This window comes from Oryctolagus cuniculus, chromosome 11 (assembly GCF_051225735.1).
Source record: "Oryctolagus cuniculus isolate XC-2025 breed Fujian yellow rabbit chromosome 11, ASM5122573v1, whole genome shotgun sequence".
NCBI lineage: Eukaryota > Metazoa > Chordata > Mammalia > Lagomorpha > Leporidae > Oryctolagus > Oryctolagus cuniculus.
This window is the reverse complement of record NC_142877.1, coordinates 18,318,474-18,344,466: the sequence shown is the minus strand read 5'-3', so window position 1 is coordinate 18,344,466 and position 25,993 is coordinate 18,318,474. Positions and strand designations below refer to the sequence as shown.

General features: G+C 53.4%; 1 long non-coding RNA gene across 7 annotated transcripts in view; it reads right to left on the bottom strand.

Moving 5' to 3' along the window:
• LOC108176599 (uncharacterized) overlaps positions 1–25,993 on the bottom strand; it is a 218,218-nt gene that overhangs the window by 187,300 nt on the left and 4,925 nt on the right. The window contains exon 2 of one of the 7 annotated variants that reach the window (XR_016215836.1): positions 16,829–17,072. The exons of 5 other annotated variants lie outside the window; for them this stretch is intronic. This is a non-coding gene — a long non-coding RNA (uncharacterized LOC108176599). Of the gene's footprint in view, positions 1–16,828; positions 17,073–17,092; positions 17,336–25,993 lie in introns of those variants that run through there. One more of the 7 variants, XR_016215840.1, reaches the window with a different exon arrangement.

The window sequence follows — 25,993 nt, the reverse complement described above, 5'->3', positions numbered from 1 at the left end:
CTTCCAGCCTCTCCCCCATTAGGCTGTTTGCAGAATCTGGACCCCCTGTGCGTGTTCTCACATTAAACAATTCATTCATTCAAAACACACTGCTGAGGCTGGCGCTGGTGCTAGGTTGAGGAGTCACTGGCTCCGCAGTGGGCATAAACACCTGGGTGCCAAGGGAACCCATCTGCATGGGCTTCTGTAGTCTAGAAGGCTCCAAAGAGGAAGTGATGTCAGACCTGGTCCAGAAGGCCAAAGAGAAACAGGTATGGAAGAGCAAGCTATACACAACCAAGGCAAATGCAAAGGGCCAAAGCTGAGCGGTACAGATGTTTGCTCACTGAATGAGTGAGTGAGGATCCCCTAGAGACATTTGGGAAGGGCAGTTACCCAAGATTGGCTATAAATGACTCCTCCCACTGGCTGCTGGGGACTCCAGGGGTGCACTTCTGAAAGGCTTCACCCTGAGGGGCTCCTTTGCCCTGGATAGATGATGTGCTCCCAGGGCTCAGACCCCCAGTCCCTGTGTCCACCACACAGGTACACATGGACACAAGTGTATTGCAGAGGGGACCACTGAGGCTGCAGCAGATGCTGGCATGTGGATACTCACATACGTGTGAGCCAATGTGAATCCCGTGTGGTCCGTGTCCGCACATCTGAGAACAATGACAGTGCTGTTACTGCACTTTCCCGTGGGCCAGGCAGCTGGGCACACTCCTAAGTTCTCTGCAATCATTAACTCGGCTAATTTAGCCGCCTCAGGAAGGGACTGTTAGAACCCCTACTTTCACAGATAAGGCGTGAAGATGTGAGCCATTTATCCAAAGTCATATAATTAGTAAGTGGCAGGGCCAGGATGCCAGCGAGGCCATCTGATCCCAGAGACCACAGCCTCCTTCCCACTACCCTGCTTTCACACTTGACCCACTCACACTGTAGTCCAGTCATGCTGAGCCTGCAAACACACAACTCCCCGCCGCATTCATCTCTCTGGCACACGCCCTCCTGTCTCTTGGGGCAGTACACATCTCCCTAGGAGGTCTGTTTTATTACATGTTTACCAAACATTTGTTAAGCACGGGTTATGGTATGAGGCTTTGTGCGAAGCAGTTTATGTGCATCCTCTCAATCAGCCCCCATGGCAGTCTTCCCGAGGTTCTATTGTTATTAGCCTCATTTCACAGATGAGAAACTGAGGCCCAGAGTGGTTAGGTCACTCACCCAAGGCCACAGAGAGGCAGGGCTGGAATAGACTCAAACTGTCTGACTCATGAGCCTCAGCTCTTGACATCTTTGTGCCTTGCTGGGTTTTGGCTTCCGTGACTGAGAATCTTAGAGGGAGGAAGAAGAGGAGATGAGGAGCAAGAGGAGCAGCCTGAAAACCAAATAGGATGGGGCCGGCACTGTGGTGTAGTGGGTAAAGCCACTGCCTGCTATGCCAGCATTCCATATGGGTGCCGGTTCAAGTCCTGGCTGCTCTACTTCCAATCCAGCTCTCTGCTATGGCCTGGGATAGCAGTAGAAGACGGCTGAAGTCCTTGGGCCCCTGCATCCATGTGGGAGACCCAGAAGAAGCACCTGGCGCCTGGCTTCTGATAAGTGCAGCTCCTGCTGTTGTGGCCAATTGGGGAGTAAATCAGCAGATGGAGAACCTCTCTCTCTCTCTCTCTCTGCACCTCTCCTTCTCTCTCTGTGTAACTCTTTCAAATAAATAAATCTTTAAAAAGAAAACCATACTCAGAGTCTATTGGTGACGATGAATCTGATATGTGGGCGAGGTGAGTTGTGGGGGCATAGGGTAGCATTGCAAATTCTATCTCCATTTTATTATGAATATTCTGGAAATATGGAGAAGTTGAAGGTGCTACGCCATGAGCTCTCACAAGCCCACCACCAAAACTTGGTGACTAGAATCCCACTGTCCTGGCATTACCACCTGTGTATTCATCCTCCCTGCCCTTGGCCTGCTTAAAATGCCAAACACCTTGCAGGTTTTGCAAATCTGAAGAGGTCGAAGCTGATTTGAGCTCTCTTGGGAAAAACCAGTGTATCTGACCCAGGTTATGGGGATGTTTCTGGGGCCAGAGAGCCTGTGCAAAGCTCACAGGTACACATGAAGACACAGACATGTACATACACATGTACACAGAGACACACACACACACGGGAACAAGGGACAAAGGAAGAGGGAAGCCCAGGAACTTGGAAGAGGGCCAGGGACTCACTCTGTTGGTCAGTGGGCCTGTTCCTCCCCAGCCTCCATCCCACAGTAGGAGGCAGGTCCTCCAGCCCCACCCTGGCCACCAGGAGCCCCTGGGCTGGGGCCAGGCCGGGGGTGGGGCACTTCCCTAATTGGCCTGCTTGTCCTTCACCCAGCTGAGGAAGCAGCCGCTGGTTTCAGCCTCCAAATGACAGGAAACGCATGGAGGGTTCCTTGGGCAGTAATTACTACTTTGAGAAAGGAGAGGGGGAGAAAGCTGAGGGGAAACAGTTCCAACTCAAATATCTGCTCATTGGGGGATGGGAGAATGTTTCAAGGAAAAGACGTTTTGAAAAGCCGTCAATCAATCTGACAAGCAATTATCTGCTTAGCCGCTGGTACAAATCCCCCAGGAGGGCCAGCGCCCCTCCCAGGAAAGCAGGAAGCCCGGCCTGACTGTAGACCCCAAGTCCCTGCAAGCCACAAGGGAGGAACCTAGAGATTGCAATGCTGCCAGAGGAAACGCAGCTCTGTGGCAGCCCTGGTGAGAGGGGACTGCCTGGCTCTTTCCCTCCACTGTCACACTCAAGTGTGCACACACACACATACACACACTCCACCCCGTGTGAACCCATGCCCCGCTCCACGTGTTACAGAACACGCCTGCTTCCGAAAGCCTCGCCTTTCCCAGGCAACCAGAGCAACCTCCTGTGTCCTAATTCACCCCACAGACATTTCTCCCGACAAGAAAATTCCTCAAAACACCAGGGATACAGGGGAGTGCCAGCTGTGGCCTTCTGAACACAGCAGTGGAAGGAGGCGAGAGTCACTGGCAGGGTGGTCCCCGTCCCGGAGCCCTGAGCACTGGAGACAGGCTGGGGAGAGCACGGGAGCATACTTCAGGCCCAAGTGTGGGCAGGCAGGCCCTGGGCGCCCAGAGCTCCAGGAAGCCAGGCTGGCTGTCCCCATCCCTGCCCTCCTCCTCTGGCCTGGGCCTGGCTCTTGCTTAGAGAATTCTGGAACTGCCTCTGATACAGGCCTGGGGGACGCAGAGCAAGCAGGCAGGTCTGGCCTTGCCTCTGCCCTGCAGTCCCAAACAGAGCCCAAGGATGAGCCTGCAGAAGCGCAGAATGGGGGCGGGCTGATCCCCTTGGCCGTGGCCGTGCGCGAGTACCCGAAACAGGCCAACAGACCAACACCCGTATGGGCTGAATGCCACAGAGAGAAGCTCCTGTGTCTCGTGGGCACACACAGTGGCATCTGCTCAGGCACTACCGCAGATGCATGGGCTCCTCCTCATGCCTGCCCAGACTCTCACACACTTGCACACAATGCACAGATGTCAGCCCTCACTCGGTATACTCACCCCATCACGCACCATGAGTCTCGATGCAGGCAGCACACACGCCACCCCTCCTGGAGCCCTGCCTGCCACACACACACACACACACACACACGCACACAGATGCAAGCCTTCACAACCCAGGGCTCACGCTCCACCACACTCATACACCACACACCCGGATGTTGGATGCCAGCCACAGAGGCAGGCCATGAGCTCGCCTGCACATACATGGTCCACTCGGGCTGCCTCCGTGGCTTCCCATGCAACACCTGCCAGCGCCAACCCGAATCTCAACCATGAGCCCATCCAGGGAGAGTCACGGGTCCTCACCCACACGGAGCTGGTGCGCTCTCTCTCCCCCACACACTGCACCACACACATCACACTGCACACACATATATGCCACACACACACATGTACCACACACACACACACACACACACGTGCGCACGTACACACGGAAGAGAATGTGCAAGAAGAGAGAATCCTCAGGCCTGGCTTGGCAAAGGTCCCAAAAAGGAAATAAATGGCCACTGAAGTGCTGCCCCAGACAGTGGCCATGGAAAAGCTGCTATGGACAGAGCCCAGGTAGCACCAAGGAGAGAAGCCCAGGCCCAAGAAGCTGAGTGAGCCTGGAGACGCCGAAGCCCAAAGCACAAGGAGCAGAGGCAGCGCGCGGGTCAGAAGGAGCCTGGGGCCACAGCTGAGTCTCAGAGGCCTCAGGGCACGTGGGGTCAGCAGCCTGGCGGAAGCCAACACTGACCCCTCCCCAAGAAAACACCAACAATGGGCAGAGGCATGCATCCACGCAGAGGCAGGCCCGTGGGCATCCTGCAGCGAGCGGAGTGCCTGGGTGAAGGCTCGGCTCTGCCCCGACTCCGGCTTCCTTTCACATGGATCCTGGAGGTGGCAGCCGTGGCTGCAGCAGTCGGGTCCATGCCGCCTGTGCGGAGACCCAGTTTCTGGCTCTCAGCTTCAGTCTCAGCCCAGCCCCAGCAGGCACAAGCATGGGGAGTGAACCAGCAGATGGGAAAAGATCTCTCTCTCTCCTCCTCCTCCCCGCTACCCCCTAGGCCCTCTACTCTCAATAGAAATCCAAAACAAGACAACACATACATGCTGGCTCTCTGTGGACCTGTGAGACATGAGGTTTGTACAAGAGAGACCCTCAGACAGGTGAAGTGACTTTCCCAGGGTCACAGTTGTTAAAGCAGAGTGGTCAGGACATAAAGCAAGTCCTCCTGACTCTAAGATCCACGCAGTTAACCTCTTTGAGATATCAGCAACTTCAATGAAATGCTGCAGGCGAAGTGCTTAACAGAGAGCAAATGCTGAGTAAATGCGACCCTTTCCCACTGTCCCTGTCATCTCTGAAGCCAAAGAAGGTCACTGTGGGAAAGCTGAGTGCTCGGATGGAGAGAGACGAGACATAAAGGAAGACTGTGCCCTGCATTCTGCATTTGGACCCTGAATGCAAACTGTTACGCTCCATCCAGGCAGCTGCGCCCCACATGCCAGGCGTCGGCACCAGGACTAAGTGCAGCTCTGTCTCCAGCAGCCAGAGTCTGCTGGCCAGCCACGCAGGCCCTGCCCAGAATGGAGTAAAGAAGCCAACACTGACCCTGGCAGGCCCCAGCTGACACTGCAGCCCCGGGATAGATCCTGATCACCTCCAGGTAGATAGTGAGCCCACTCCACCCACACGCAGGGACCCTCGCAGCCCCCTTGGCATTCACGTTGCTGCTCCCCACACCCTGTGACCCACACAGCACACACTATCTCCCAAGGCCATCAGCAGGCAGAGGAGAGGAATGCATGTGTAGATGGAGCAAAGAGATCCTATTGCCTGGCGCAGGAGGGAGGTGGCTGTTTGCTCTCCCGGGACATTTCATTTTGCCCCAAGTTTGGCAAGACATATCTGATGCACCAGCGGGCAGGCATGTCGCTCACTGTGTCCCCATGAGGACACACCTTGTGTTTTATGACCAGAACAACTTGGGCACAAGATCGGCCCCAAGTTAAACCCAACCCCCACATCCTGACTGCACTGCACAAGAGCAGAAACTCCCCTCATTGCGACAGAGCTGGGGCTGACACCAGCCAGCCATCAGCTCAGCCATTCATCCATCCATTTCACCAGCATTTACTGATACACACCTGTGCCAGCCCTGGGCTTGGCAATGGACATTCAGGGACCAACAAGATGCTGCTCCTTCTCTTTAGACCTTGAGGTCCAGAGACAGAGGCTGAATACACGATGCTACAAGAAGAGGTAACACGGGAGAGTGGGAACTTGGACAACACACCCAGCTGGGGCCAGATTCCAGTCCTGTCTCCTCCCAGCAGCACAACCTTGGCAGTTTACCTGTCCGCAGCAGCCTCATCTTCCCTGCTCCCGCCCCAGTGGAATAAGGCTCATGATGGTACCAACCTCTGTCCCAGGGGAGATCACGTGGGCCAAAGGGCCTGGCACATTGAGACTCTGAGTATCATTATTGCCTTCTGGAAAACAGATGTGCCCATACGCAGCCTATCCACTTTTACCAGGAGGTTGTAGCAAATAAGTAGTGGTGTGGGGGACCATTTTGCAAATGTTAGAGAGTTGATTCTATCACCCGCTTACTCAGCAAATGTGCCTTGAAAGTCTGCCAAGTGCCAAGGCCGGTGCCAGGAATTGAGGGAGGGAGAAGTGAGGGAGACACCAAAGTGGCTGCAGAGCCCAGCTTTTGGGAAGGAGGACCAACCTCTAAACAGACCAATTACAGGCCTGGGGTGATTAGATGGGCAATAAAAGCTTTCACAGATGAGAACAGAGCCTGCATGCTGACCAGAGATCAGGGAAGGCCTCTTGGTAGAAGAGGAGCTGGCACTGGTGCTGCGAGGATACATGGGCAGGGAGGCTTCCCTTTAAAGTCTAAGCGAGGGGCCAGCCTTGTGGCTTACAAGGTTAAGCTGCTGCCTGCAATGCCGGCATCCCATGTGAGTACTGGTTCAGGTCCTGGCTGCTCCAATTCTGATCCAGCTCCCTGCTAATGTGCCTGGGAAAGCAGCAAAGAAAAAAAAATGACCCAAATACTTGGGCCCCTGCCACCCATGTAGGAGACCTGGATGAAGCTTCTGTCTCCTGGCTTTGGCCTGGGTCAGCCCTAGCCATTGCAGCCATTTGGGGAGTGAATCAATGGATAGAAGATCTCTCTGTCTGTCTCTGTCTCTCCCTCTGTCTCTGTAATTCTGCCTTTCAGATAAATAAATCTTTTAAAAATAAAGAAAAACTAAAATAAAGAAACAAAAGTCTGTACGTGTGGCCTGTGGCCTAGTTAGAGAGTCAGCTGGCCTTCAGGGACATGACAGGGGTGGACACAGGCAGGTTCTGGTTGTCACCCATCACGTGTGCAGACAAGTGTTCTCGTGGCTCTGAAGATGGAAATTTGAGAAGCGCGGAGGCAGCTGGACTCAAGGTCAGCCTTAGAACCGGAGGAGGAAAGGCATCCAAGACGGGAAGCTGTGTGAGAATAAGCAAGGAGACAGGGCTGTGCATGCCTAAGCCGGGACAGCCAGCCAAGGCCAGGAACAAAGGGCATGGGGCCTGTCGCCTGGTTTCCTGGCTGCCCCTCAACCCGCAATGACATCTCCCACAGGTCTCAGCTGGGGAGCCAAGCCTAGAAGCCTTGTCAGACCCTCCGGGGGTGCTCATTCAGGGCTGGGTTCTGGACCTGGGTCTGAGATGGATAATCACCACGTGCTCCCACCCCTAACACTCTCAGTGTCTCCCATGCCCCCCTGCTAGCTCCTGGCTCTGCCCCTTTCCAAATCAGTCCTGTTGGGCCCACTGTAGAATCCAGACCCCGCCCACACACCCCAAACCATACCTCTCCAGTCACCCACCCCACTGTCACCAGGACCTCGTGCAAGTCCCAGGGGGATCCCTGGGCTGACATGCACCTGAGGAAGCCACAGCCGAGACCTCATTCATCAGGATCCAGTCTGAGCACCTATTGTCTGCTACAATCCTCTATTTCAGCCTCATGGCAGTCCCAGTTTATTGCACTCATTACCATCTGGCCTAGGACAGGAGACACTTGCCGTTCACAAGCACAGAGAGATGACGTTCCTGTACCTTGGAGCAGGACTCACCTTGTTCAATACCCACCAAAATACCAGGGGATGTTTTCAAAAAGTGAATCAACCTATCAACACATATACTACATGTGGTGAGCCCACAAGTAATCAAAATGAGTTAAAATAAAAAGTAACAGTTTATCTAGTGGCAAACAAAATAATGAACAATAATACCTAATGCGGGTAAAGTTGCCCAGAAATTGCTAAATGGGCAAGCTTTGCTGGAGGCAAAGAAAATTAGAGCAGCCGTTATGGAAAGTAAATTGGAAAATATGTATCACAAACCACAAAAATGTTCCTGCCCTGAGACCCACTGATGCTGCTTCTGGGAACGAATGCAAAGCAAGTGAGACAAAGACAGAGAAACATTTCATAGAAAAACAGAAGTGCTCCTGGGCGCACTCTTTAAAGCAAGAGAAAACTGAAAGTAAAATTCAACAGCGCCTGGCTCCAATTTGATGAAATAACAAGTCGCCCTTAATATGATCCTCGGCGAGGCTGGGCCAGCAGGCAGAGGCAGCCGAGACTGCTCCCACCTTTCAACTTTATTGTCCAGATCGGTTTGCACGAACTGTGCATTAACATAAAAGTCACTGCCCTCGCAACGCCGGGCTGGCAGCGTGATGGGGAAGGTCTTTTCTCTCCTTTTCTAAACTTTCGGTTGGGTTATAGATAGGTTTTATAGTTTCTTTTAACTGGTGCTAACAAATGATCATGCTTCACAAAAGAACTACAAACAGCACTTAATTAGACAGCGCAGCTTTCACAAACCCTCAGCCTGTCTGGGCCACATTTCCGTCTTCCTTAAGATCATCGGCCCCATAAATGTAGTGTGGGAAGTAGACAGACCTGGGAAGTTTTTTTTTTTTTTTAAGCCTTTAAATCCAGTGCTGCAAGGATGAGTGGGTTTGTCAAAATATTGCCTAATGGTTGTTGATCACGGAAGACCCAGGCATTAAGTTGGGTCTGGCCAACAACCCTGCAAGGTAGATAGTAGCATCCCCATTTTCTGGATGGGAAAACTGAGGCTTTGATGAGATGGAAACTTATCCAAGAATAACACAGGTGGTAAGGAGTGGAACTAGGCATTAAATCACATCTCTCCAAACCCACAGTCTCGGTTTTGCTATTGTTATTGTTGTTTCTCAACCCAGGGGAGTTGTTGTCCTCAAACAAGTAATATGAAGCTGTGGCCTGTCTGGCACTCCAGCTAGGCACTCAGCCTGCCTGGGAGGTCACTCTGCCCGGGAAGGAAGTGCAGGACTTGGGGCTGGGCTTGCTTCATTTGGCTTTGTTTGGAAGAGGACCTGGCACAGCCCATGGCTGCAAAACCCACCAGGTATACACGTTCCAAAGGAAAGCATCCACTGTACTGAGAACATGCCTCGATGACACACAAACAGGCCCCAGAGAAGAAACAAGGGCTGGGGGAGCCCCTGATTGGCTGCTGGTGATGTCATGCCCCAGCCCAGAACGCCTTGAAGGGGCCTGCTCAGGGCGACTTTATGGAGGCCTTGGTGTCTGCACACCCCCTTGCTCCTTGTCGCCGCCGCCACTCCACCCACCACACAGTGCCAGCCTCTCCGCCCCAGGGCCTCGTCCGGCCTGTAATTACCCCCGTGCCCAACTTCACGGGCTCCAGAGAGAGGGGCCTGGCGGCAAGAGGACGTCTCCTGAAAGGGACCCAGGCAACCCCATGGGGCCTGCACCCTTCACTCTTCCTCCCATCTCTCTCAGCTCCTCCAAAAGGGCTCCCAGGGCTCACACTCCCCTTCCAACATTGCTCCCTGGGATCCGGGGTCAGCCAAGCCTCCCAAAATTCTCCAGCCCACCCCACCCCACCATCCAGCCTCAAGGGCATCCCCACAGTTCACGCGGGTGCTACTTGCTCGCTAGCCTCAGGGCCTCCTCAACTGCTAGTGCCTGGCTGCAACACGTGTCCCTCCTCTCTCAGCTCCTCTCCTTTAGCCTACCAGCTACCCCGCTCCTACCCTGAGGTGTCAGTTTGGATTTCTCTTCCTTCAGGGCTCTTTCCTGGGCCCCTGTCCCAGCTCAGTGAGGTATCCCCTTTGCTGGGCTCACAGAGGCCCCAGGTTGTCCTTGTGTCTCAGTCATTTGGGTCTCCCCATAATCTTTTACAATGAAGATTCAAGTGCAGGCAGTTTTTTAGAAGGGGGTCCCAGCATCCACCAGCAGGGGAAAGAAGGAGACCTATTAGCATGGATCAGGCAGGCTTCCCCGCCCACAGCTGCAGTTCACTCGGCCTGGAGATCTGGGGTTGAGCCAGTGTAGAACCCACACCCAGGGCTGGCCCTGGGGCATAGTGGGTGTGGGGAGCAACTCGGACTAGACTAAGTTACTGGAATTAAGACTTATTCTATGCATCTGCTCTCCCACAATATGGCGCTGGGAGAGGAGAAAACAGCTTCTACGCAGCTGCCTCTTGCCAACTTGAGTGATGACCTCCAGGAGCTGATCCTGCTCCTGATTGGAGGAGAGCAGCGTACTCGGCGTGTGGACAGCCGAGTTGGGATTGGCGGAGGAGGACTATAAAGGAGGAGAGAGACGGCATGCACCAGGAACATCTAAGGGGAACATCTATCTGAAGGAACACCTGTGCAGCCCCCGAGAGAGCCGGCCGGTGGTGTGCCGCTCCCCCGCGGAAGTGGGGAAAGTGGCCAGGGGGAACCGCCCTTCCACGGAGGTGGAAGGGACGGCAGCCAACCCGGGAAGAACCAGCAGCAAACCCGGGGAAGGCCGAGCAGACAAAAGAATAGCGCAGGGTCCTGTGTCATTCCTCCACGAAGACGGGGAGCGACAGTGGGTAAACTGCCGCCTGCAGGGCCAGCATCCCATATGGACCCGGGTTCAAGTCCTGGCTGCTCCACTTCCAATACAGCTCTCTATGGCCTGGGAAAGCAGTGGATGATGACCCAGGTGCTTGGGCCCCTACATCCACACGGGAGAGCCGGATGAAGCTCCTGGCTCCTGGCTTCGGATCGGCTAGCTCTGGCTGTTGTAGCCATCTGGGGTGTGAACCAGAGGATGGAAGACCTCTCTCTGTCAATTCTGCCTTTCAAATAAATAAATCTTTATAAAAAAAAAAAAAAAAAAAAAAAAGAACCCACACCTGTGAGTCATTTCAGCCCAAGGAAGAAGCCGGGCTATGAGTCCACCCAGCGGTCATGGGTTCAAGGCTATTCCATGTCCAAGCCTATCCCAGGCAGAGGCAGAGAGTCCCCAGGCAGCTGGGAGTCAGGTGGTGAGCACTGCCACTTGAGGTCCGGGGGACACATCAGGGCAGCACCATCCACTACTCTGCAAACCAGCCCCTCTTCCCTGTTGGCATTCCACAAGCCCACAGGCTTCCTGCTGCTGGTGGTAGCTGGCATTTCCAGGGCCTGGGACAGTACTTGGCACATGGGCACACTGGCAAATCAAAACTATATCCTGCTGGTGGTCAAATGCCCTCACTCTTTCAGCTGGCAGATCCAACAATCCAAGAGGCAGAGCAAGAAGAAACTTGGAGTGCACCCCATGCAAGATGCCCCGGACAACCATAAGCAGAGCCAGAGGCCTGGATTTGAATCCCGGTTACTGTGCAGTCTTGGGTGGGTTGCTCCTCCTCTCTCTATGCTTTAGTTGTCTCAACCACCCTAACCCTGTAAGGGAAGCACGAGTAGTAGCATTACTATGAAGTTCAAGTGAAGCAAGGTATGTAAATGCTTGGTCACCATGAAAATAATTCTCACCTCTTTAGCATACAAGGAGCTGCCTGGATCCTAAAGTGATTTTGAGAGAAGCAGAAAAGTCCTAAGCCCAGACCTTGGGGGCATGGATCGAGCTAGATGCTTTAGACAGGCCTGCCTTCGATCGCTCTGCAAAATCACCGTGGCTTCCACACCTTCAGTGAGAGGACAGACACTACATCACAGGGGGACCCCATGGACTTCCAGACACTGTGCGGCCAGTAGTGCCGCAGGGCGAGCATGAAGCTCTTTCCCCGTGGCAGCCCTCCGGAGAGACGACGGAGTAGCCCTGTCCCGGCAGCCTCCCCTCTCCCATGTCAGAAGAGCGTTCCTCCCCTCCCCCCACCATAAAACATGGCTTTGAGGTCCTCTGTCTCTTGCCCTCCCCTGGATGGATGCCAACGTCTCTGATTGAAGCGAGAACCTCCCCCTGGTGGTGACCTAACCAGCACAGAACAGTGTGTCTCCCTCCCCTGCTTGGAACACTCTGCTTCTGTGCACAGCCTGGCGTTGCATTAGCATTTTGGCAGCTCTGGCATACTGGGCGGCTCTGGGCAAACCTCTTGGCTTCTCTGGGTCTCTGTGCCTGCCTACAAAGTGGAGACAATGCAGGCACCTACCTCATAAAGCTATAAGGGGACTAAATGGAACAGTACATGAAAAGCATTTAGCACAGTACTAGATATGCATGAGGTAGTATTGGGAGCCAGCTCAACTGAGTTTTTCCCCTCTCTGTCCTTCTGAACAAAGACAGCAGCTGAAACAGTGATAAGCACATTGAGTAAGATCAGGCCAAAGGAGACCCCAAGGAACACCCCCGACACCTCCGTCAAGAGTGCGTGCATCTGCTGTCACACTCCACAGCAACGCTCTGCACCCAGCCCCTGGCCCCGCCTCCCATGGCGCCCGATGTGGATGCTGCAAGGGCCGGTAGCTCTGTCATGTTCCCCATCTCCAGACCCTCACTGAGCAACTCTCCCAAGAACACGTGTTGAAATCCTCATCCGTGAATGCCTAAAGCCAGGACCACCGCGCGTGTGCAAGGCCTCTGCGCTTACTCTCACTCCACGTATCAGTGCAGTAACGGGCACAGGAGGCAGTCATCGCTGAGCACCCACCCTGCAGCGGAACCTCCTCTCTGAGCTCACCGGGTCCTCACCACGGCATCAGGCTGCTGCGCTGTCTTCTCCATCGTTCAGAGAAGGAAACTAAAGAAGCTGTGGGACTTGCCCAGGATGCCATGGACACTAAGCAATAAAGGCAGGATTTGAACCCAGGCCTCTGAAGCTCCAAGCCTCTCTCCTCCTCTGCCTGGAAGATTTTAAAGTGTTTTCCCAGTGCCAAAAGATGAATGAGAGCCATACTTGCTTATCCAGTTCACCGTCTGCTCGCTGCCCTGCCTGACCTCAGAGAGCTGCATGTCATAAACCACCTATGACAGTTTTAAAACCTAGCAGTTGATAGTCCCTTGAGATATGGGATCAATGTTCCTTCCCCTTTAACCAGATGGACTTGTGACAGCCTTGACCAAGAGAATACAGAAGTGACGCCACATGACTTCCTAGGCTGTAGTGCAGCATGCCGTGTGGCTTCTATTGTATTTAATGGAACAATTGCACTTCAAATCCTGAGCCCCATGACCCTTTGAGACCGCACAACACCAGAAGCCATATGCAGCCCAGCCCAGCCCAGCTCAGCCCAGCCCAGGCACTGAACCTGGGAGTTAAGAAGCATGTTGGAAGTAGCTTCCAGCTCCAAGCACTGGAGTCATGCAGCTGAGGGCACAGACATCGCAGGGCAGCGAAGAGCGCTCCGTGCTGTGTCCTTTCCTAGCCCACACTGAAAGGGATGCTGCCAACTGTGGGATGGGGAGATCACCAGGTCACAGCTCCTCGTTTCTCCATTCCCTGAACGTGGTGGTAGAAGTGCACGCTGCGCCCTGGGGACCACTGAAATGTCACGGGTGGCCCAGGTTTCTAAGAGGCCAGACTTGCTAGAAGCCAGGACTTGAGCATCCTGCAGATCCTGGCAGCCCAGTGCTTTATTCCTCAGAGACTGATGCATTGCTCCACAGTGCCTGGCTCTGTGCAGGGGGTGGGGCCAACGATAAACAAAGCAGACACAGGGCCTTGCCCTCAGGGGCTCTCGGTCCAGGAGGGGAGACAGACAGACATCAGGAAAGTCATTTTCAGTTAAAAACAGAGAGGCCCAGCCTTAGGGTCACCCCACCATGTCTGGTAAAGGGAGCGAGACAGACCTACAGAGGTGACCCCCAAAAGGATGACCAGCAGAGGCAGTGGACATGGAAGAAGCAGGAACTGAGGACTGGGGGCCCAGGTGACAAATGTGTGGGGAAGCCCCAGCTGTGAGAGCACGTGGCACATTCAGGAGCACAACCAGTGGCCAGCATGGCCAGCAGGAGCAAAGGTCCTGGGGCCAAGTGGGAGAGGCCAGGCTAGGCAGGGCTGCAGGGCTGAGTGGCAGCAGGATCCCAGCCCAACAGCTGGACCGCTGACCACTCCCCTGCTCACATCTCCTCTCCTTCCTCACCCCGACTCTCCCCTCCCCTCACCATTCCTTTGGTCTCTTCCTCCTTCTCTGGTCACTGCCACATGAGCCTTCCCTTCGCTCCTCACAAAGCATTAGTCCTTCTCAGTTGCCCGAGCACTTTTCTGGTAACCCCAAAGCATTAGGCTGAACCATGGCAAATGGTGACTTTCCATCACGTTTGCCCTAAACAAGCAGCAAGTGCAATGGTCCAGCCTTGGTTTAAGCCACTGTGCTTTGCACGACATCTGCAATATCCCAATCCACAAAGCCAGGCTCCACGTAACCTTCTGAAGTTTACCTTTTTAAAGTAATTTTCCAAACCTGAAACTATTTCATTATTTCAACTAAAATCATGGGTTATCACACTGCAGACTCCACCCTGTGCCTCCAATTGCACCTCCAGAACCCTTGGTGCCCCATACCCTGGCCTGAGACTCACTGCTCTGTTTTGCTTCCCAGAGTTCTCACCAGACTTCTCCACGTAACCCGGAAGGTCCCCAAGGAGGGTGGCATGTTAGGGAAGTGGCATCTCAGAAAACAAATGGGTTTGGAGGCAAGTGCACAGAAATGTATACAGGCCGACACTGTGGCATAGCGGGCTAAGCTTCTGACTCGCACCGGAATCCCATGTGGGTGCTGGTTTGTGTCCTGGCTGCTCCTCTTCCGATCCAGCTCACTGCTGGGAAAGCAGTGGAAGATGGCCCAGGTGCTTGAGCCCCTGCACCTGCGTGGGAGATCACGTAAAAGCTCCTGGTTCCTGGCTTTGGATCGACTCAGCTCCAGCCATTGTGGCCATCTGGGGAGTGAACCCCGTGGATGGAAGACCTTTCTGTCTCTCCCTCTCTGTAACTCTATCTCTCAAATAAATAAAATCTTTTAAAAAGAAAGAAAGGAAATGTGTGCAGAATCTAAGCCTGTCCTGCTCCAAATCCAAGAATTTCACAGAAAAATAAAGAAGCGAAAAAGGCTCTAAGCCTTGCTTCTCCAGCCAAATGGTCAGACCCTGATACAGACAGGGAAACTGAGGCCCAGGGCCAACAAGAGATGTACACCAGATCTCACCTTGAGGTTGGAGCTAAGGGTAGAGCCAGACGTCCAGATGCTCCATCTTCCCCCCACCCCACTGTAGAAAGGGGACAAGAGTCCAAAGGGCCCAGCTGTCTATGTCTAGGCCTGAGGCCAAATACTGCTCCCATGCAGTGCTGTTTGCTCAAAAGAGGGCCTGTGGCTGTCTGGTCACATGTCACGGGCATCGGGGCGTGAGTGGCCAGACAAAGGCACGGGGGGGTGGTCCTTTCATCTGCCCTGCGTCACTAGCCCCAGGGATTCTGAGAAATCGGGTGAGTGTGCCACCTCTGGGACCTCAGCCACTTCGGGTCACAGATTGGGCACATCTTGCCCCAGGACAACCCTGCACCCTCTCAGACCTGAGACTCCTGGGTTTTGCTGGCATTCTGGCTTGCCCCTAAACACTGGCCTACTGCACAGGGAAGGACAGCCCTGGACTTTGGAAGATGCCTGTGGTCTGGTGAGGCCACATCTGACCACGTGGGGCAGGCAAGAGGTGTGCGTGAGAGACACCAAGAGACAGGCCTAGAGGGTAGCTCAGACGTCCTTGGCACCAGCCAACTTTCACTGTCACCTCCTCTATGCCCAAGGTAAGAGAATGGAAATGGGAGCCCTCCCTGGTCCCGAAGAGGAGCTCAGAGCCCACCAAAGGAGCTGAGGTCTGGGCGAAACTTCTTGAGCACCTACTGTGCTCCACGCTCCTTAGTGTGACTCCTAACTCACCTGCCATCAGCCCCCATGGAAGGCGATATCACCCCTGTCACAGCTGAGCCGTGCAAATGTTCTCAGTCAGGCTTGGTCCGAGTTCCAGGAGAAGGAGGCTCCAATCTGCCTTTGCTTGCAATTTAATTCCCAGCGATTGGCACCTAACAGGTAGAGGCCTAATAAATCTTTGTTCAGGGAATAATTAAAGAATGAATGAATGAATGAGCAGATATGCCTACTCCATAACCCTGCTCCCAAGGCCAGAGTGCCCCTTCCTTGCAGATGTGTGAAAAGTACACCAAAAGAAGTCAACACAACACAGTATGGAATCACAGACTGCAGCGCCAGTGCCCGCTGGGGAACAGCGTGGCGCAAAGAGCAGAGAACACTGGGTTGAAGTTTTGGAGCTTAACTAGGAGTTTACTAGGCTGGTCATTCATTCTCCAACTGTTTAGCACACGTTCTTGGAATCCAATCCTTCAATGAAGGACACCAGATTTCCACCCTTGGGGAACTTACACGTAAGAGGACCAAGGGGAGAGGGTGTTCCAGGCCACGCCAACAGTCCGGGGAGGGCGGGGAAGTGCATCCTGGACACGAAGATCATGGGTTCCTTGGGTGAAGGGTGAATTAGGAAGCAGACACTGGGGCGGCAGTGTCAGGTCCAGAGGGTTCGAGTGCAGGGGAGTACTCAAGAATGAGGGAGAAGTTTCAGATTTGGCTGAAATGGGTGAAACAGGTGAAGGGGAAGAGGGGAGTCTCCAGTTTCAACTCATGGACCCAGCGTCTTTGACCGCATCAGCGGTTTTTTTCTTCTATATGCTTGCATTTGTGTTTTTCTCCTCTTTGAAGCCATAGATACAATTGCAGAAAATTCAGAGCTCCAGGAACAATTTTTCAGAGCCATTTAAGAGAAAATAAATTACTTTGGCTCATTATTCTTCTTTTCATATCTTAATATTGATTTGGGTATTGAAAAACATTCATTTCCACATTTAAAGCCAGAATCTTTATGTCAGGTAGGCAGGCTCCGGTACAAGTAGTTAAGTTGCTTATAAAATATGTGACATGTTTTAATTTCTTTAAAGCAATCAATCAATCATTCATGATGCTTTTGGCAGGGAAAAGATAGAAAACAGGCTTTTATTTTATTAGGGAGCTGATGTTGTCAACATTTCAAATGGGACCTGGGTTTCTGCAGATAGCTGGGAAGAAGTTAAAGTCGACAGCTCCAGGGCTGAATTTGGATGCGGCTCTGTGGAGGAGTGGGAAGCCGTGGGTCTAGTGTCCAAATGGAATCAAATGGGTCCTGGGGATGTGGGTAGCACAGAGGTTGATGGGACATCTCCTGCATCAAACAAGAGATGAGACAACAGCTGACCTCCACTGGTCAGTAGGGGTGCTGCCTGGCCAGGTGCAGAAGCAGGTTCCAAGAACCCAGTGACAAGGAAGGAAGTGGAGGGAAAAGAGGCCAGGAATGGGCAATGAGTGATGGGGATACAGGTAGGAATAAACTGGGGGCCAGGATCTGCAGAGACAGTGGAGCAGGCAAGGGCCAAACAATTAGGGTTCCCAGAAGAGCTTAGGCCGTAGCAGGTGCTCAGTAGATATCTATTAAGAGAACAGAATGCCAATGCCTTTATTTTTTGGTGGCTTCTTGATCACTTTGATAAGCTGGATCCATTCTACGTGCTAAGAAGGTAACTTTGCTAAAGGCTTCTAGTCATCCATTAGCCCATTAGCCCACTGTGCAGATGGGGGACTGAGGCTCTGGGAGGTGGAGTGGCTTAGGCAGAGGCACAATTCTGCTAAGGAGTAGAATCAGGGCTCGAGCCCTGGATCCAGCACCTAAGTTCTTTGTCTTGGGATTTTCTCCTGGAGAAGAAAGCACGTGGACTTTGCTTTTCTGGATCCCTTTGTCTCCAAAAACATATTTAAAATTCTAATTTATGGCTGTTGATATAAAGACAAATACAATGCAGGATGGAGGGTGTTCATTTTCCTTCTTCTGATTTTAGAAGAATTAAAACAGTCCCGGGGCCCCCTAAAAGCAGCGTGAGGCCCACCGTGTGTGATGGCGAGGTTGGCCCTAGCACAGTGGCTTTGGGGTGTGATCTTGGAACCTAATTGATCCCCTTCAAACTAAGCACAGCCGCTCTGAGGGGTAGCCTTGAGGACCACTCGGTGGGTCAGGGGTGACCCTGGCACCGGCAGGGATCTCTGCAGGAGGCCATTCCCCTGCAGGGCCATTTTCCTGGAGACATTTTCACCTCTTCAGTGGGCCAGGCAGAGAGGAAAGCTCCTGGCGCTCAGAGGCTGGGGCCAGGCCAATTTCGTGCACGCAGAGAAATGGCAGGAAAACTGCAGCTTCCCTCCCAGTCCTGGTGGACAGAGGCTTGAGCTGCTCTCAGCCCTCCCCCTGCAGACGTGGGTCCCACAGCTTCCTAGAGGGAGCTGGGCTCTGCAGGTGACCCTTGGAATGTACCCTCATTCCCCCCCCCCATCACTCCCCCCGCTCCTCAGGATAGCAGGCGCTCACACTCTCACCCCTGGCAGGGAGACTCCGCCACCTTAGCCTCCCTGGCCCCAATGTCTCTTCTGGCAACCAGAAAACCACTCCTCCTGGTGGTTCCCAGTCCACACCTCCGGCCAAGGGAGCCCCTGCTGTTAGTTCTCTGAAAGAACCTGAATCACTGGTAAGCCTTTCTGAGGGCCAGGTTCTCAATGTTTATAACAACTCATCAAGCAGCTGCAAGGATTGCCCGTTAGGGAGCACTATGGGGTCAAGAGGCTTGCTCAGGGTCATACAGAAGGAAGAGGATAAGTCAGGACTCAAACCCTTCCTGTCTGCGGAACCCAAACTCCAAGCACAAGGCGAGTGCTGCCCGTGAGGCCGCTGCTGCTTTCTACATTCAATTCCCCAGTGCCTCCCAATTGGCCCCCCGATGAAGCCCAAACTCCCCATTCTGACTCTTCAGGCCTGTCCTAACCTGGCCTTTAGCAAACCTCATCACGGCCCTGCACACCCACACACTACCCTCATATACACTCACACACATACACACACACACAATAGATTCATAGACTCACACAACGTGCCCCCACACATATACTCACATGCATATGTTTTCTCTCTCTCTCTCTCTCTCTCTCTCACACACACACACACACACACACACACACATGACCTCCCCATGATGGCTGGCACCAGACACCCTCCAGCCATCCTGAAGCCCACTTTTTCAGACAGCTGGTCCTGTCACCCCCCAGGCCTTCCTGCCTGCAGGACCCTTGCCGGAGGGATCTCTGCCAGGTTAGACGCAGGCTTTGAATCAGCTGTGCTGTGTCTGAATCCACCGCTGCCCAGGTCCATCTGTGGGACCTTGGAAAAGTCTTCGCCATGCCCCAAACACTGGAAATTGGAGCCACCATGGCCAGCTGTAGCCTGGGCCAGGAGTGAGGAAAAGCAAAGCCCCCGCACCTCCCCCCTCATTTCTCCCACCGCCTTGCCCCCCATACACACTCTTTTCTCTGTCTTCTGCAGCCCAGAGACCCTCCCCCAGTCCCTCCTCCTCCTCCCTTGGGTCTGGATCCCCTGCCAGAGAGCCTGGTAATAACAGCCTCCAAACCTGCCCAACAGGTCCAGGGACCCAGCCCAGCCCTGCCCCAGAGGCAGGTAAGGAGGTGGGGCCACCCCCAGCTGCTGGCTGTCTGAAAACACCAATTATCTCTGCAGTCCGCTGGGCTGCCCAGCCGGCCCAGCTTGGGCCCCAGGGGTAGGGGCGGGGACCACCTTCCCAGACCCTGCTCTAGTCTGTGAGGCCCCCTGCCCTGAGAGCTCACAGGTCTGAAGAATTCTGCCACTTGGACCCCTGCTGGGTTATAGATGAACAAACCTGGTGGAAACAAGCGAAGCCTCCTGAAAGGAAATGTGGAACCGAGGGGGAAATGGCCATCATTTTCTCGATGAACACATTGAGGCTTTGACACGACCCATCCCTAGAGACCCCTTTCGGAGGCAAGGTTTCCCAAATCCACTTTATCCACCAGGTCTTCCTATGCCCCTTGGTCAGGGATGGGGGCAGCAGGGGTGGGGGTGGGGGGTAGGGCAGAGGATGGGAGGCTGTTTGGAAGTGTGGAGTGTGTGCATTTAAGGTGTGACCATGAGTGTCTACGGGTATGAACGAATACATGCGACATTCCAGCCCTCACTCCACTCCTTAGCTATGTGGCCACAGGCGAGTTCTCCAGCCTCTCTGTGTCCTAGCTTCCCACTGGTAAAATGGGTAAAGGAAGCAACGCCTGTCTCCTGGGGACTGGGTGAAGGGTGAGGTTTCACAGATGCCAGTGGTGGGCGCGGATGAGGTGTTTGCTGTCACTAGCACGAGTCTTAGCAGAATTCACGTTACTCGTATTTTTTTTTTTTTTTGACAGGCAAAGTGGACAGTGAGAGAGAGAGAGAGAAAGGTCTTCCTTTTGCCGTTGGTTCACCCTCCAATGGCCGCCGTGACCGGCGCACCGCGCTGATCCGATGGCAGGAGCCAGGTACTTCTGGTCTCCCATGGGGTGCAGGACCCAAGTACTTGGACCATCCTCCACTGCACTCCCTGGCCACAGCAGAGAGCTGGCCTGGAAGAGGGGCAACCGGGACAGAATCCGGCGCCCCGACCGGGACTAGAACCCAGTGTGCCGGCGCCGCAGGCGGAGGATTAGCCTAGTGAGCCAAGGCGCTGGCTTATTTTCATTACTGCTGTTATCACTTAGAACTGGGCCTGCCCCGGAGCACCCACTCTGGGTTCCCAGCAGCTCTGGCCAAGGGTGTCCTGCACAGGGGCCCTGCAGGGAGCAGGTGGATCTGCCTGGATGAGTGGCAGTTCCAAGCTGCAGTCTTACAGTTCTAAAGTTTGGGAGTGGATTTCACAGGGCTAAAATCCAGGTGTTGGTTTCGAAGGTTCCAGGAAGAACCAGTTTCCTTGCCTTTCTGGAGTGGAAGCCCCTGGGTTTCTTGGCTCCGGCTCCCTCCCCTCCTTCCATTTCCAAAGTCAGCAATGCTTCCCTAGTCACACACCCCCCATGGACCATTGTGATGCCATTTGCCTCTCCCAGATAACCTAGGTAATTGTCCCATCTCAATGTCATTAACATTAGTAGTATCTGGAAAGTTCGTTTTGCCGCAATAGGGCATCATATTCACATGTTCTAGAAATTAGGACTTAGACACTTTGGGAGACTTTTATTCCATCCCTAGCCCATGGCAATGAGGGGAGAGGCCCACCTGGTTCCAAATGTATTGACTCACATTAGGAAGCATCTATCCTGGAACCCTTGGGTACTGGAAGAGACAAAGGCAACTGGGCTGGTGGTGGACAAACCACAGTCCCCATAGACAAGAGCAGCCCAGCTCAGGGCCCTAAGTCTCACCCCTGCCAGGTATAGGTAACTTCTCCCAGTTCCAAAAGGGCAGCCAGCTATGTACCTGTGGGGATCTGCTGTGTGTCTGTGGGGAGGACACTCCCTCTCTGCACCTCCAAGTTTCCTCGTGTGTAGAGGCTCCGGGGACCCACACAGTGACAAGTGAGGTACCGATCGATGACAGAGCTGGGTGTGCAGAGCGGGCTCTGCAGATGCCTCAACATGCCCACTCCACCATCTGGAAGCCAGGTTGAAACCTCTGACAGCAGCTGGGGCAGGCAAGGCTACCGGTGAGGGGTGGGTAGGGGTGTGTGTGTGTGTATGTGTGTGTACACAGGCACAGCAAAAAGTTTGAACCTGTGAGCAGAGTGGAAATCATGGAAATCAGCATGCAAGATACGGCTTCCTAGCACAGAGAGCCCAGCCCCAGGCTCCTTCCCACAGCCCAGAGCTTCTTGTCCGAGCTCCCCCAAGGCCAAAGCCAGCACTCACAGGCCCCTACGCTGCTGGGATCTGACCACAGTGGGGCCGCCTCAAGCAGGACATTTCTTTGAAGGCTCCTGCTGTGCACATCCTATGCCCAGGGTGCCTGCTGTGGCTGGCCAAAGGCAAGCCCTGGAACGCCACACAGCTGTTAAAATATACAGGGTCAGACGCTGCACAGATACCATGGCCAAGCTGCACCATCAGACACACTGGGTACAGGCTGGACCCGTCTTTGTTACACAAAGAAAAAACTCATCATGCCAAGTTTCAGGACACAAAAGCTTTCCAGACACACAGTGGGAAGAAGACACCAGGAGAAGTCAGGGCTGTGTCCACTGCACTGTGTAAGTGCCATGTGCAAACTGTCAGACCCCAGTGCCCAGTGCAGGCCGACAGCCTTCGGCCTCTGCAGCTTCCCAATGGAGTGTGGTGTGCTGTGTGAGCAGCAGGCAGTGTGACGTACATTGGAGGAATGGGTGATGTATGGGTGATGTATGGGTGATGTGTGTGTGTGTGTGTGTGTGTGTATAAAATCATGGTGGTTGGGGACTAAGTTGCGGTGTAGCAGGTCTAAAGCTACCACCTGTGACACCAGCATCCCATATGGACATAGGCACCCGTCCCAGCTGTTCCACTTACAATGCAGCTCCTTGCTAACACACTTGGGAAGGCAACGGAAAAGGGCCCAAGTGTTTGGGCCCCTGCACCCACAGGGGAGAGCCAGATGGAGTTCCAGGCTCTGGGCTTTGGCCTGGCCCACCCCTGGCTGTTGCAGCCATTTGGGGAGTGAACTGGTGTATGGAATATAGATAGATAGATAGATCCCTAACTCTGCCTTTCAAATAAATATTTTTTGTAAATAAATAAATGAATAAAATCATGATGATTTTGCAGTGGGAGAAAATTTCAGGGCCACTGACTCCTTTTAGTTTCTGTTTACCTTGCACATTTCCTTAATTTTCTTTAAAGACTTATCTGTGTATCTGAAAGGCAGAGTTAGAGAGAGACAAGGAGAGCAGAGAGAGATCTTCCATTCACTGGTTCACTCCCCAGATGGCCTCTGGGGCTGGGCTAGGCCAAAGCCAAGAGCTTCTTCCAGGTCTCCCACATGGGTGCAGGGACCCAAGGACTCGGGTCATCTTCCACTGCTTTCCCAGGCACATTAGCAGGGAGCTGGATCAGATGTGGAATAACCAGAACTCAAACAGGCACCCATAAGGGATGCTGACTGCAAACAGCAGCTTTACCTGCTATGCCACAGCACTGGCCCCTCCTTAGTTTGTTTTTTTTTTTTTTTTAAATAGATGATACAGGTATCCAAAAGGCTTAGTACAGTAGTAAGCTTAAAAGCTATCATTTCTCTAGTCTTAAAAATAAAGACAAAGAAGGAAATACATAACCAAATGTTTGTGCAAACACGGCACCCCAGGAATGTAGGCAATGTCTGGCTATTAATTTTTTTTTTTTTTTTTGACAGGCAGAGTTAGACAGTGAAAGAGAGAGAGAGACAGAGAGAGACAGAGAGAAAGATCTTCCTTCCATTGGTTTACCCCCCAAATGGCTGCTACGGCTGGCACGCTGCACTGATCCGAAGCCAGGAGCCAGGTGCTTCCTCCTGGTCTCCCATGCGGGTGCAGGGCCCAAGGACTTGGGCCATCCTCCACTGAACTCCTGGGCCACAGCAGAGGGCTGGACTGGAAGAGGAACAACCAGGACAGAATCCGATGCCCCAACCAGGACTAGAACCCGGGGTGCCGGCACCACAGGCGCAGGATTAGCCTAGTGAGCCATGGCCCTGGCCTGGCTATTAGTTTTAATACCACTGGGTACAGCTGATATTGGCCAGGCCAAGGCTGGGCAGGGACCCCACAGGCCTGCGCAGGCCACAGAGAAAGCAGCATCTTAAGCCTAAACACAGGCTGCCTTTGGAGTCCTGCACACGTGCAGGAGCGCACAGAGTTCTGGGAAGACACCCGCTCTGGTGCGTGTTTTCCCTCACAGCAGGCACTTGCCTGGGCCAGGGCAGATCAGGCTTCCGTGGCTGATGCTGCCCCCGAGCGGCTGACTACCCTCATGTGGGCCGCTTTTACTCTCTTCTCTGACCCCTCATTTCTCTACCTGCAAAATGAGGCTGAGATAAGAGAGATGATGCATGCAAATGCCTAACATGGTACCGGGCAGGTTCATAAAGAGGAGGCCCCAGCCTGTCCCCAGTGCCTGGCCTCGGGCCAGGCGGGAGTCTCTGTCGTCAGAGGCACCCTGTCTGCCAGGAGAGAGCAGAGTCCACCAGCCTTATCAGCCAACCCCACTGTGCCCCATGCAGGGCTGGCCTCCGCTCTCTGACCACACCTGGACCTGGCTAGTCCCAGGACATGTGCCACTTGATCTAGTGGCCCCAAGGCCTAGAAGGAAGGACAATATTCCCAATAAGCAGGTGGAAAACTGAGTTCAGAGAGGTTATGCAATCTCTCCCTGCATCTGCTTGCATCCAGTCACTCATCTGACATTTCAATGAGATGCTGAAGAGGAGCAGGCACTGCGTGAGGCTTGAGGCAGGAGGAAGCGGCAGTCACCAGCCCTGTGATGTAGCTGCCACCACATCGGACCCTGCGATCAGGAAGGGCAGCACCTGATTCAGTGCTCAGCCATTGCCAGCTTGATTGTCTTGAGAATTTGATTACCACAGGGTCTTCATTTTCACTTTGCACTGGGCCCTACAAATTATGTGGAGAGTCGAGAGGGCTCTGAAACCACACACAGTTCCCAGCAGATGAAAAAATAGGAAGAGGGAATCTGAGAAGTAGGGTGAACTGTGAAGCAAGGGGAGATGCCGACCCAGTGTTGAGCTTTCAAGCAGTCTTCCTACCTGTGTATCACGTTGGCTGCTTAATGAGTACAAATTGGCACAGCGATAAAGCGAAAGAAGATGTGAAAATTCAGTTTCCTTAACTCTAAAATGGAGATCATGATCCTGACCCCACAGGACCAGTCATCCCAAAATTTCATTGAATCCATTCATTCATTCCACTCATTCACTCACTCGGCCAGTGAACGTGCAGCACCTACTCTGTAGCAGGTGCTAAGACGACCCTGGAGAGACCCACATAACAATAGAGGCCAAAACACCCAGAGCACCTGCGACACAGATGCCAGCTGGGACATGGAGGTTACCATAAATGACACACAAACTACCATCTCCATATTTCTGGGATGGGCATGGGGAAAAAGATATACATGATGCTAAGGGAGCCATGCTGGGGCCTGGGCTGACCTGGGGGAGGGGGAACAGGTCCACAAGAGGCCCTGGGAGAATGTGGCGGGCAGGTCAGCTGCGGACACAGTCCCAGCAGGGAGCCATGGGCCTTGCTGATTTCAGCGGGCACCCTGCCAGGAGCTGCCTGGCCGTGCCCTGGTCCCAGGGACAGAGGGAGGAGCTGGAGCAAGGCAGGAGAGGGCAAAAGAGCAATAAAAAGTTTAATTAAAGGGAGGTAGCTTTTGGAGGGAGGTAAGGAGGGAGGGAGGGAAGCAGGCTTGCCTTACTGACCAGCTACTGTGTGCCCGGCACTTCCCCTGCACCTGTCAGGCCACCTTCAGGGTTACTCTAAGGCAAGTGTCCATGTTGCCATGGAGGAAACCAGGATGCAGAGAGGTTAAGCAGCTCCCAAGGTCATGCATGATACTTCCCATCTCCCAGAATAGACAACTGCCCCCCCCACCTCCTTTCCCACCACAAAAATCTGCCTAGGTATTTGACAATCCACCAAAGAAATTTTTCTCCAGCCCCAAAACCAGCAAAACTTGTGTCGCTCCTTAAGCAATATGCTTGCTTTCCCTTGAGAAGCATTATGAGCCTTAAGATTGATCTTTTTTCCCCCTCCCCCCATTGGCCACTGGGGGGACCAGAGTCAACACACGGCCCATGTCAACATCAACCTCATGTCATAACATCACTTTTGGTTCAGTCTTCTGCTTTTTTTTTTTTTTTCAACTTTTAACTAACTTATACTATGGGTTGTCTGGCTCTATTATATCCAATTTCAACTAAACCACCTTAAACCTTTTCAGCATTCTCTGCGTGTCTGCTCCTTCTTCCTCTCCATGGAGAGCTTCTCTCTGGCTGCTCACACACAAGGACCAGGTGAATGTGAAGTCAAGACCGGCTCCACATTGAAATCCCAGCTCACACACAAGGACCAGGTGAGGCTGCCCCGGGTTTTCATTCTTGCCTTATACCTTTCAAGCTCCCACAATGCTGACCAGCATCTTGGAATCCAAACCTCAATTTCCCAGGAAGCAGATGGTTGTTGGCCCTGCTTGCTCCAAGCCATGGGCTGGGCCACACAGCAGAAATATGGCAATAGATCCATCGCT